The 13,266-nt window shown below is 40.3% G+C and overlaps 1 protein-coding gene across 1 annotated transcript in view; it reads right to left on the bottom strand.

Moving 5' to 3' along the window:
* Window positions 1-12,795, bottom strand: part of LOC120054696 (KN motif and ankyrin repeat domain-containing protein 3-like) — a 26,593-nt gene extending 13,798 nt beyond the window's left edge. Inside the window, exon 1 of the mRNA XM_039002237.1 lies at window positions 12,681-12,795. The gene's annotated coding sequence lies outside the window, so the exon portion shown is untranslated. The remainder of the gene's footprint in view (window positions 1-12,680) is intronic.
* Between the last annotated feature and the right edge of the window lie 471 nt (window positions 12,796-13,266).

The following is a 13,266-nucleotide window of genomic DNA, read 5'->3' as shown; positions in this document are numbered from 1 at the left end:
CTATAAAGGAGGGGGGAATGGGAGCTGAATGAGTCATTGGTCTTGCAGAGTGTCTCAGGCTCGTGACGCGCGCTCCTGACAGAGTTAGCTCTTGTTCCAGTGCTTTGCTACAGACGATGAAATTCTCCGGTTGGAACATTATTGATGATTTATGTTAAAAACATCCTAAAGATTGATTCCATACATCGTTTGATATGTTTCTACGACCTGTAACGGAACTTTTCAAGTTTTTGTCTGGACCTAGTGCTCATGAAGATGGATTACTGGGCTGAACACGCTAACAACTAGTGGCTATTTGGACATAAATGATGGACTTTATGGAACAAAATCAGTCATTTATTGTCGAACTGGGATTCCTGGGAGTGCATCTGATGAAGACCATCAAAAGGTAAGTTAATATTTATCATGTTATTTCTAACTTCTGTTGACTCCAACATGGCGGAAATTTCTTTGGCTGGATTGGGCTCTGAGCGCCGTACTCAGATTATGCTTTTTCCGTAAAGTTTTTTTGAAATCTGACACAGCGGTTGCATTAAGGAGAAGTCTATCTTTAATTCTGTGAATAACACTTGTATCTTTTATCGATGTTTATTACCGGATGTTTTGGAATCAAAACATTACTGCACGTAACGTGCCAATGTAAACTGAGATTTTTGGATATAAATATGCACATTATCGAACAAAACATACATGTATTGTGTAACATGATGTCCTATGAGTGTCATCTGATGAAGATCAAAGGTTAGTAATTTGATCTATATTTCTGCTTTTTGTGACTCCTATCTTTGGCTGGAAAATGGCTGTGTTTTTTTGACTTGGCTCTGAACTAACATAATCATATGTTGTGCTTTCACTGTAAAGCCTTTTTGAAATCGGATATGATGGGTAGATTAACAAGATGTTTATCTTTCATTTGCTGTATTGGACTTGTTAATGTGAGAAAGATACATATTTCAAAAAAATATTTTTTTATTTCCCGCGCTGCCTTTTCAGCGGAATGTTGTCGAGGGGTTCTGCTAGCGGAACGCCTGCGCTAGAAAGGTTAAGAACAAGAAAATAATGAATAAGTGGTTATTAAGGTTACATTAGTTATACTGAGTAAACTGGAAAACATTGATTTGTTTTGGAATATTTACTCAAAATAGCTGTTGTATAACTTCTTGTGGACAAGGTTTCTGTTCTAGGTTGCAGAAAGAATCTGTCTGTGTTTGGGCTTCTTGAAATACAGTATCCCACTGGACGTGCCAAATTCCAAGTGCCTCCGATTTGCTCCAGATGCCAGCTCCTCAGATCAGAGGAGTGTAACATAAACACGTAGTTCCCATCCCACCCATTCCCTCCCTCACTACTCCTCACTTAGTGCCTCCAGCTCCCACTCAGCACAAATAGGCCAGTTCAATATGTTTTTTCCAGGTCCTGATGACAGGCAACAAATTACAGGGCAACCCACACATTCAGGGGGAGAAACCACATTCTGCTGCGCCCCTCATCCTCACCAGCAGTGAGCCACAGCCATGTCACACACACCGGCAGGAGTGAGCACACACACAACAACAATTGCCTGTTACATACACACCGTTCTGTTGTGGTAGCGATCTTGTAGATCATGATCCCATAAACGACTGAAACTAATGCCTATGGCTGTAAGTCAAAACAAGGCAACAGTAAACATGTCCCATCCCCCTCCACCCCTTGGGACAAATGAGATATTGCGTGTGACCAACACGTTTCTGTTAATTACTATAGGTCCCGCATTGGGCCCATCAGTGTAATTTTGTAAATGCCGGATCTCTATGGTAAGACACATCATCCACCCAAGTTTAATCAAAATCGTGCCAGTGCTGTCTGAGATATCACGTGTGAGAGTGACAGACCCACAGTCCCCTCCCCGATTTCATTGTGAGGAACAACTAATAGCAGGCCTAGGTCTTCATTTTGTAAACCTGTCCCACTGTTAACGGACACACTGGATTACTCTACAAATTGAGGCCAGGTTACTATAAGCTAAGCAATGCAATTAACTGCACATATTTCAAATAGGTGTTGAGGATTTCTGTAAATATTTGTCTACCTTTTTTACCTAACGATTCTCTACTATTACTGTCATCAATGAGGCAGCCGTTTCCCCAGCATTCACCATAAATCTAACACTGAAGTCGACTTTTTTAGCACTGCTTTTCAACAGGAAATGTTCTGGTCAAAGGCTGCTGGCTACATCGCATGAGCCATGATTTGGAAAAGTAACCTCATCCCTGCCACCACCTCCCTTTTCCCCTCAAAAGGAAGGGGAGGGTCTACAACAAGTCCAGCTGACAATAGAAAAAGCAAGGCATCTAGCTCAACAGATACATGATAGTCACTCCAGTTCAGCCCACACATATATTAACCCAGATTGGGTCTTCTTGGGCAAGGCCAAGACTATTCCTTCATCCTTCCAGCCCACCCCACCACAGGCTCATCTTTATCATCACACTACTTAACATAAGAAAAGTCCCATTCAGAAAAGAGACACTCATAGGGTAGGGCCACACTCCCCCACTCCCTGTATGGCTCAGTTCAGCTGCTGGGATAAATCTGCAGTTTCCTGAAGAGAATCAGGTCTGAGAACAGCCCCGGCCCCGGGGAGACCTATTGTCTCGCAGCAGGAACTCAGGGCCGCTCCGCTCCTGCCAGGAAGCCCATCGCTAAGGCCAAAAAGCTGCTTCCTGTGAGGCCAGAGGAAAAAGTCAGGTAAAAAGAGGAGCTGAACAAACACACTACCTCGGTGCGACACAATAACAAAAGACCAACACACAGGAACGCAAAACACACATCCACTACAGGTCCTGTCCTTTTCCTGGCGTACAAGCATCCGATCACATGGCACATCATGCAAAACATGCAATTAGAGCCAGGGATATACAGCGTGTGTAAACAGCATGAATGCGAGAGCATGGGAAGTTTAAAGAAATAACCCCCTGATACCTGGAAATATACATATGTTGAGGCACTTTGGGCTGCACGCTTACCCGTAACTCTGTCTCGTAAATCGTGCATTGATGCCAATGAGGGGATTTCGAGATGCACATAAACACAATGCAGTCACAAGTTAGGCTTCAGCTCTTACAGTAGATATTAATATATCAATCTTGAATATGCATCTAGACTAGAACCCTATCTTTTAACTATCAACTTTGGTCTCAAACATCACATGCATCCCATAACCCCCCTTGATTCTCATCCAAACACAATCAGTCACATTCAAGCCCCACAATGAGGCATTATGCCACTTCGGTGGTGATGCTGTTTTCTGAGGTCTCCTTGTTCAACATCCCAGTCCCCTTCCCCCCCACTGGGTTCAAAATGTCACAAAGTGAATTCAATCAGGCATTGGGGAAGTCTGTGGCTTTGGTTGGTGTTTGGGAGGCCAAATACAAAACACAGTCTGACATGAACTATTTTACTTTTTCAAACTGTATATTTTCAAAACTGTTATATTGTCAACAAGAAAACTGAGAATATGGACTTGGAATGGTCCAATAAATGATGCAATAAAAACAGACTAATGTCTCTGGAAATGATGATCTTCTTGACCCATTTGGCAAGCCTAGGAACGGCCTCTTCCACGAAGCATATCCTACACGCCCCAGCCCCATGAACAAACTCTCTCACCCAGAAACAGTTCTTATGAATCTATTTTTCCCAATTATACAACTTTTCCATTGGTCACCATAGCAGTAGGTTTCAGGTCTGATGCCTATAGCAGTCAGTCACATTGAATACCAATAAATGGCTTTAGTGAGAACAGTGTTTCGCCTTGTTCTTTTCTTAGGTGGAGTGCATAGGCCCCGGAAGCCTTTCACTGTGATGAACGTAAATGAATGAAGCTAAGGACTTCAGTCGACAACAGCATAATGACATGCATTAAGTGTCTCCAAAAGTGGCCTTGGCTAAATTGTGTCTTCCTGTGAGAAGCAGCTGATTATACTTTGAGGGGGAATAAACAGCATCTCAAAGCACTGGATTCAATTCGTAAATAGCCTCTCCATCTCAGACCTTGTTAGAGAATTGGGTATTTTTAGCACATTTTTCATTCAGCATTTCTCTGTAGATAGTGTAGTAGGAACTCAATCTTATATCCAAGATGGATTCAATTTAATAGAGTTCCAGTGTAATGAAAGCCCATTAAGCAGTATGTTCCTACTCGTATCAATCAAATCTTCTCTCCAGGACGTCCTTTTTGAGATGCTGTGTCAATCTCCAAGTTGGCCAAATGCAACTGGAGAAAGTATACAAATGTTAGCCTGCATGTTTCTTCAAAAACTTTAAATTGAACTTCTAACAAGAGAATTCTTTCTTTAGAGGTGCAAATGGAAAAACCCACTCCAATCAGAAAGAACGGCTGGATATTGAAAGTGGCAATTTCCATTTTCAAAGTAGAGGTGCATGCTACTTATGGTCGAAGGCCTCTACTGTTAAGTATGTAACCTAACACTTATAACGCTAATTGCTGACTTGAGAAATGCTAGAACTTTTTAAGAGAAATTAACCATTTACAGTTGAAGTCGGAAGTTTACATACACTTAGGTTGGAGTCATTAAAACTCGTTTTTCAACCACTCCACAAATTTCTTGTTAAAAAAACTAGAGTTTTGGCAAATCGGTTAGGACATCTACTTTGAGCATGACACAAGTAATTTTTCCAACAATTGTTTAGACTATTTCACTGTATCACAATTCCAGTGGGTCAGAAGTTTACATACATTAAGTTGAATGTGCCTTTAAACAGCTTGAAAAATTCCAGAAAAATATACCATGGCTTTAGATGCTTCTGATAGGCTAGTTGACATCATTTGAGTCAATTGGAGGTGTACCTGTGGATGTATTTCAAGGCCTACCTTCAAACTCAGTGCCTCTTTGCTTGACATCACGGGAAAATCAAAAGAAAATCAGCCAAGACCTCAAAAAAAATTGTAGGCCTCTACAAGCCTGGTTCATCCTTGGGATAAAATTCCAAATGCCTGAAGGATACCACGTTCATCTGTACAAACAATAGTACGCAAGTATAAACACCATGGGACCACGCAGCCGTCATACTGTTCAGGAAGGAGACGCGTTCTGTCTCCTGGAGATGAACGTACTCTGGTGCGAAAAGTGCAAATCAATCCCAGAACAACAGCAAAGGACCTTGTGAAGATGCTGGAGGAAACAGGTACAAAAGTATCTATATCCACAATAAAACGAGTCCTATATCAACATAACCTGAAAGGCCGCTCAGCAAGGAAGAAGACACTGCTACAAAACCACAAAAAAAAGCCAGACTACGATTTGGAACTGCACATGGAGACAAAGATTGTACTTTTGAGAAATGTCCTCTGGTCTGATGAAACAAAAATAGAACTGTTTGGCCATAATGACCATCATTATGTTTGGAGGAAAAAGGGGGAGGCTTGCAAGCTGAAGAACACCACCCCAACCGTGAAGCACGGGGGTGGCAGCATCATGTTGTGGGGGTGCTTTGCTGCAGGAGAGACTGGTGCCCTTCACAAAATTGATGGCATCATGAGAAAGGACAATTATGTGAATATATTGAAGCAACATCTAAAAGACATCAGTCAGGAAGTTAAAGCTTGGTCGCAAATGGGTCTTCCAAATGGACAATGACCCCAAGCATACTTCCAAAGTTGTGGCAAAATGGCTTAAGGACAACAAAGTCAAGGTATTGGAGTGGCCATCACAAAGCCCTGACCTCACTCCCATAGAACATTTGTGGGCAGAACTGAAAAATCATGTGCGAGCAAGGAGGCCTACAAACCTGACTCCGTTACACCAGCTCTGTCAGGAGGAATGGGCCAAAATTATCCTCTTATTGTGGGAAGCATGTGGAAGGCTACCCGAAAAATTTGACCCAAGTTAAACAATTTAAAGACAATGCTACCAAATACACTCAATTAGTATAAAAACTTCTGACCCACTGGGAATGTGATGAAAGAAATAAAAGCTGAAATAAATAATTCTCTATTATTCTGACATTTCACATTCTTAAAATAAAGTGGTGATCCTAACTGACCTAAGACAGTAAAAATTCCCTATGATTAAATGTCAGGAATTGTGAAACACCTTAGCCAAATACATTTAAACTCAGTTTATGTAAACTTCCGACTTCAACTGTAGATCACCAGGCTTTAGAGCCATGGTTGGTGACAGTGGTTACAACCAAGAACTGTGTTAAATACTTTGACTGAACTAGACTGTTTTCTGACAGGGGAGAGCATGGGGCAGAAAGTAACTGCCAAGGTCAACCAGAAAGTGACATTTCTGTTCAGAAAAGCCAAATTTCTAGATAAAGGGACCTTGAAAACACTTGCAGCAGCGTTAGTGCAGACTCAACGACCATGCATGCACTACCTCGTACAGTAGCTCCCCTAACTTCATCAAGAACAAGCTACAGACAGCTCAGAATAAAATGTCAAGGGTCATTCTGAATCTTAGCCCTGTTGGCCTTTCAACTCTGAAATACAGTGGCTGTCAGTTGATAAAAAGAGTCATTCAGCTGAAGCTGGGATTGGCCCATAAAAGCATGTATGGTACAGTCCCCTCAGTATCGAAAGAACTCTTTCATTCCTACGCCACACGATTTTGTGCTATGTCGGTACTGGCCAGAACACATTTTCATATATGGCAGTGGTAGAGTGGAACAAACTCCCAGCTGAGATAAAAAAGTCTTAGGTTCAAACACTCCTGCAAGGCTTGGTTAATGTTGAGATAGTAACTTTACACTTGGCCAGGAGGCTCTGCGCTAGTGGAGTAATTAGTTAGAGGTGTACATTTAGCTTTTTTTTGTATACATCTAAATATGTGGACATTGTGTCATACATACAGAGTGCCCATGTCACTTGTTTTTCCCTGCAGCCACTTGCCTACCAATAGAGGACATTAATGGCCTTTGACTTTGTCTATATAAATCTTGTGCAATTTTGAAACACATATTGGTTGCCTGGTGTGGTTTCTTTTATGTATTTTAAAATTGTCAATTAAAAATCAAGGAATTTTGGGAAAGCCTTTCCATCTACCAGCAGACGGTTATCATTAGCATGTTGTGTAGCCGAGACATACGCCCCTGCACATTGACTCGGTACCGGTACCCCCTGTATATAGCCTTGTTACTGTTATTTTATTGTTGCTCTTTAATTATTATAATATTTTTTACTTCAGTTTATTTAGTAAATACTTTCTTAACACCTATTTTTTCTTAAAACTGCATTGTTGGTTAAGAGCTTGTAAGTAAGCTTTTCATTGTAAGGTCTACACCTTCGGCACATGTGACAAATAACATTTGATTTGAGGCATTCCTGTGCCGTTTTGGAAAGTTGCAGGAAAATATGAATCACTGATGTATTTTGTTCATCTCTTATGATTAACGTGGGCAAATGTAATTAATTTTTGAATAATGTCCGAGAGAGATTTACATGGTTATCAAAACGTCACGCCAGGGTAAGCCTACACGAAACACAGCCCTTATTTTAAGTGTTTCTAAAATCGCCTATGGGAAGAATGTATGGTGAAAAAACGACTGGAACCATTTCCCTGTTTGACCACTAGGTATGGGTATTATGACACCTCCACTGAGGGGTTCTATATCAGACTCCACTCTATGCGGCATGATCTGCAGGTTGAACATGGTGAGACTGTAGACTCCTAAATTGATTTAGGCAATTTTACAGCAAACTAGCTACTTCATATCCTGATATTGACTTTGGTATTGTTGTGTGTAGCTATGTTTGCTAGCTAGCCAGCCAGCCCATATAGAAAGCATTGCATTGTGGGTTTTGTAGTAGACTTGAGCTGCAACAGATTTCCAACACGATTTTCACATGTAGTTACCAACCTTTTTATAATGACAAAATTCAACATTTGTTCACAAAAATTATTGTTCCCACATATTCATGTTATTTAACACTGTAAATTATAAGAATTAGTGGTTTGGGGTGGATTTTTCTTTTAAGGTTGGTGAAAAAGTGACTGATTTTGTGTGATGTACTTAGTCAATTGAAAATGTTCTTATAGTTTTGAAACAACTGACTTTTTGATGATCTGTTTTGAGTTTTGTACTAGGAGTTGTGAAAATGTACCACAAACACTTGTGAAAATTCCACCAAAGCGTTTTTTAAAGAAAGCCTGATAGGTCTACCAACGAGTGCAGGTTGCCCTAACAGAGTAAATAAAAATCTGGGAGATTCAAATAAGTATGATAGGTAACGTTTGGTATTTTTACTTTTTATTTTTCACCTTTATTTAACCAGGTAGTCCAGTTGAGAACAAATTTTCATTTACAACTGCGACCTGGCCAAGATAAAGCAAAGCAGTGCGACACATACAACACATAGGTTAAACAAAAGTACAGTCAATAACACAATAGGAAAATCTGTATACAGTGTGTGCAAATGAAGTAAGGAGGTAAGGCAATAAATAGGCCAAGTGGAAAAGTAATTACAATTTAGCAATTTACACTGGAGTGATATGTGCAGATGAGGATGTGCAAGTAGAAATACTGATGTGCAAAAGAGCAGAAAAACAAAAACAAATATGGGGATGAGGTAGGTAGTTGGTTGGATTGGCTGGGTACAGCGAACGGTAAGCTGCTCTGACAGCTGACGCTTAAAGTTAGTGAGGGAGATATAGGTCTCCAACTTCAGTGATTTTTGCAATTCGTTCCAGTCATTGGCAGCAGAGAACTAGAAGGAAAGGCGGCCAAAGCAGGTGTTGGCTTTAGGGATGACCAGTGAAATATACCTGCTGGAACACGTGCTACGGGTGGGTGTTGCTATGGTGACCAGTGAGCTGAGATAAGGCGGAGCTATAACTAGCAAAGAATTATAGATGACCTGGAGCCAGTGGGTTTGGTGACGAATATGTAGCGAGGACCAGCCAACGAGAGCATACAGGTCGCAGTGGTGGGTAGGATATGGGGCTTTGGTAACAAAAATGGATGGCACTGTGATAGACTGCATCCAATTTTCTGAGTAGAGTGTTGGAGGGTAATTTGTAAATGACATCGCCGAAGTCGAGGATCAGTAGGATAGTCAGTTTTACGAGGGCAATTTTGGCAGCATGAGTGTAGGAGGCTTTGTTGCGAAATAGGAAGCCGATTCTAGATTTAATTTTGTATTGGAGATGCTTAATGTGAGTCTGGAAGGAGAGTTTACAGTCTAACCAGACACCTAGGTATTTGTAGTTGTCCACATATTCTAAGTCAGAACCGTCCAGAATAGGGATGCTAGTCGGGCAGCGATCGGTTGAAGAGCATGCATTTCGTTTTACTAGCATTTAAGAGCAGTTGGAGGCCACGGAAGAAGTGTTGTATGGCGTTGAAGCTCGTTTGGAGGTTTGTTAACACAATGTCCAAAGAAGGGCCAGATGTATACAGAATGGTGTTGCCTGCGTAGAGGTGGATCAAAGAATCACCCGCAGCAAGAGCGACATCATTGATATATACAGAGAAAAGAGTCGGCCCGAGAATTGAACCCTGTGGCACCCCCATAGAGACTGCCAGAGTACCGGACAACAGGCCCTCCGATTGGTATGTATTAATATGTGGATGTCCATCATCCATGTCGTATGATATTTTACGAATTCCCATTTGTATGCTATGAATTGCAATTCGTACAATATTACAAATTTGCAATACATATGATACAGATTCCAATTTGTTATTGCTGAACTTAGCTACGTGGCTAACATTAGATAGGTTAAAGGGTTAAGGCAACTGTTAGCTAACATGCTAAGTAGTTGAAAAGTTGATAATTAACTAAAATGCTGAAGTTGTCCATGAGATTCAAAAACGCAACCTTTGGGTTGCTAGACATTCTGTCTTATGTAACCATACCAAAAGTGTAACATATCATACTAATTTGAGTGTCCCAGATTTTCGTTTACTATGTTGAGTCTAGTCTATGAGACCAGTCTGCATAGTGATAGTTCTCAACATGTGAACTCAAGATGAGCTCATATGGAAGTTGCAAAACAATGATTCCGTGGCTGTCAAGTGAGATAGAATGGACTGGGGAATCCAACTGGCAATAAACCAGCTTAAAGCATAGAATCACATGACAGACAACTTGGGGATGGTTAGCAATCAAGTGGATGAATTACAGTCTGGACCAGCCATGTCTAGAGCACAACTCAATCCACCATATGAGAATAAATTGTTATCACAACAAGCCAATTCCACAAAGCTGTAGTCATACAAGCCCTGTTAATCCCTGGTGCTAACATGCGTACTTTGTTCTGATGTTGTCCCTATCCTGATTGTGCCCACTTTTGTAAACAGGTGTAGATGATCAAAAGACACATCGTGATCTGATTGTGAGCAGATCTTCCTGACCGCCTACGGAGGTTGTCAGGCACGTATTGTGTCTGGATCAGCGGAGTCTCGTCCTCAGAGGAAGGTGAGGACCATCCTCTTCAGTGAATTTCATAAAAATGGTAACATTTGAAAAGTTATCCTTTTTAGATAAAACTATACTAATTATAATCATGTCACCAAATAATTGATTAAACACACTATTTTGCAAAGAAGGTCGACAGTAGCCTCATCAGCACTCTGTAGGGTAGCACCATGGTGTAGCCAGAGGACAGCTAACGTCCGTCCTCCTCTGGGGACATTGACTTCAATACAAAACCTAGGAGGCTCATGGTTCTCTCCCCTTCCATAGACTTACACGGCAATTATGACAACTTCCGGAGGACTTCCTCCAACCTATCAAAGCTCTTGCAGCATGAACTGACATGTTGTCCCCCCAATCAAAGGATCAGAGAATGAATCTAGTACTGAAAGCATAAGCTACAGCTAGCTAGCATTTCAGTGCATAAAATGTGGTGAGTGGTTGACTCAAAGAGAAAGACAATAGTTGAACAGTTTTGAAGAGGGAAATATGTAGAGAGAGATTGTCATTTTTTTTCTCCCAGTTTCACTTACTTAGCAAATACAGCTATCTAGTTTAGCCTACTTAAACACCCTGCTCAGAGGGATGCTATGTTAGCTAGCTGGCTATGACTATCCAACACAACACTGGAACTCTTCCAAATCAAAGTAAACTTTTGGTTTTACAAATGTATTGCAACCGGGCCCGCCAGTGTAACTGCTTACTTACTGTACACTAACATTACTGTATGATTGTAGCAGGTTCACTAATGCGTTAGTTCTGTTAGCTATGCTGACTATGATGTTACTTTAGATAATATGGTGACAACAATGTAGGCTGTGTGTAGTTTTTTCACCTGGTCACATACAGCTGATGTGTTGTGCATTGAAGTCCACAAGCGAAGGGATGAGGTGAGAGGAGGAGAGCGCACAGAAGGAATACAACGTGCCTGTGTATTTATGCGTGATCGGGGGGGGGGGGGGGGGGGGGGGGGGGGATTAATTATGCTCGGTTCTGTTAAAAAAAAGTATCCTGCCCTCAAGTCATTGACAGGTGGCACCATTGACCATAATCGTCTTAAAATAAATCAATTCAATTCATATATTATTTTGAAACAAAAATCGGTCAAATAGTTTGCATACAGAGGGACCACAACATCTGGTCACAATGCCAACACAGTTAAAGACACATTTTAATGCCATGACAAATCTTGATCCGATTATCTTAATCGGATGGTGGCAACCACATGTTAGCAACAAGTATAAATAGGGCTTTAGTCATCCCCATACCATAATATGATTATGTGTGTTATTGAGGCAGAACACTACTTCCTTGTCCTCCATAGAGTGAAGAAAAGCTGCTGACAGCACCACAGACTTCTTAATAGGGGGATATGAACAGGGGTAAGGAGTATTCCACTGACAATGTGGTATTTTCATACCATGTCATGTCCTATTGTTTGATGATGACTATGTTTTGCTAACACTCCAAATATGTTTTCTTGGGGAAAAAATTATTTTGTTATCCTGAGTGGATTAGAATCTCAAGTGTTTTTCTCGTCTAAATCTAATGTCACTAATCAACAGACATCCACATAACACTCCATGCTATGCATTCAGTAGCCTATAAATCTCAAAGGAATATCTAATTGGACAATTATCTTGCATGGGGTGTGTCAATTCTTCTAAGGACTAAACTATGAAAACGATGTATAATTAATTTTAGTTAAATTCAAAACAGCTGTTGGACATATGGTTAGACATATTGGTAGACATTATGATAGGCTACAGTCTTAATAAGCAAATATTATATAAATGATGGCTGTCCATGTGCTGTCTCTGAACAGTGAGTAAAATAAATGCACAACGTTATGACGTACACAAATACAACAGTATGTAGTTGTTTGAACTCTGACAGATATGGAACACCGTTTGGGTCTTTGCGTGTCATATGGTTCGGCTACAGCTTTTTTAGAATACAGTTGGTTACAGAAACACTTGTCGCAGGGATATGATGAGCTTCGTATGGGTTGGGAACACCCAAAAGTATATTTTTTGCGGACTAGTTTCAAAACACTAAATCAATGTTGTACACAATGTTACTACGTAATAGACGAGATCGAAATCAATCAAGGCATGGTTCAATACGGTTGATACAGGGGCAACTTTACCTGTAGGCTACCATTTGCTTTACGCAAATGTTGATCCCCTTGATAGACAATTCGAGTAATAAGTAGTGCATGTAAGTAATATGTATCAAGGAAATTAGTTTGTCTTACCTTTCAGACGTTCTATGGCTTTCTTTCAACGTTCAATCTAACTTCTGATGGCATTCCCGGGATAAGTTAATAGACTTAGGAAAACATTCCACCCTTACATTTTCTCACTCTTCAAAAGGGCTGAATCAATGATAGACAGGGGAATCATCCAATCGGTGCTAGGGGTTGTGTGACCAATAAAAGTAGTAGGAGACAGAAAGGGTTGGAAGTGACTAGGGGCAGACTTCCTACTTATCATACCCTCTCATGTCCATAGTCATCATATAAAGCCGTTTTGATTATGTTTCTTAACATAAAATAGAAATACACTTTGCATATCTTATAAACATATCTAAAAATACTTATTTAGTCAGAATTGAGCAAAACAATTTTTTTCACGTTGTTGGCCAAGTCTATTATCAGATGTAAATGTAGAAACATATCTTATTATTTAGAAAAATAAGAACATATACTATTATTGTTTTGCCAACAGATCTTCTTTATACTTTCTTCATAAACATTTTTGAAAGTTTCACTACCACTTGAATTAATAAATGTAACGTTAGTCTATGAAGTGTAAAATATACTTTATTTATTTGAAAAAAGT

The sequence above is a fragment of the Salvelinus namaycush genome, chromosome 10, assembly GCF_016432855.1.
Source record: "Salvelinus namaycush isolate Seneca chromosome 10, SaNama_1.0, whole genome shotgun sequence".
Lineage (NCBI taxonomy): Eukaryota > Metazoa > Chordata > Actinopteri > Salmoniformes > Salmonidae > Salvelinus > Salvelinus namaycush.
The sequence above is the reverse complement of the archived record's forward strand: the minus strand, read 5'-3'. Positions and strand labels throughout refer to the sequence as shown.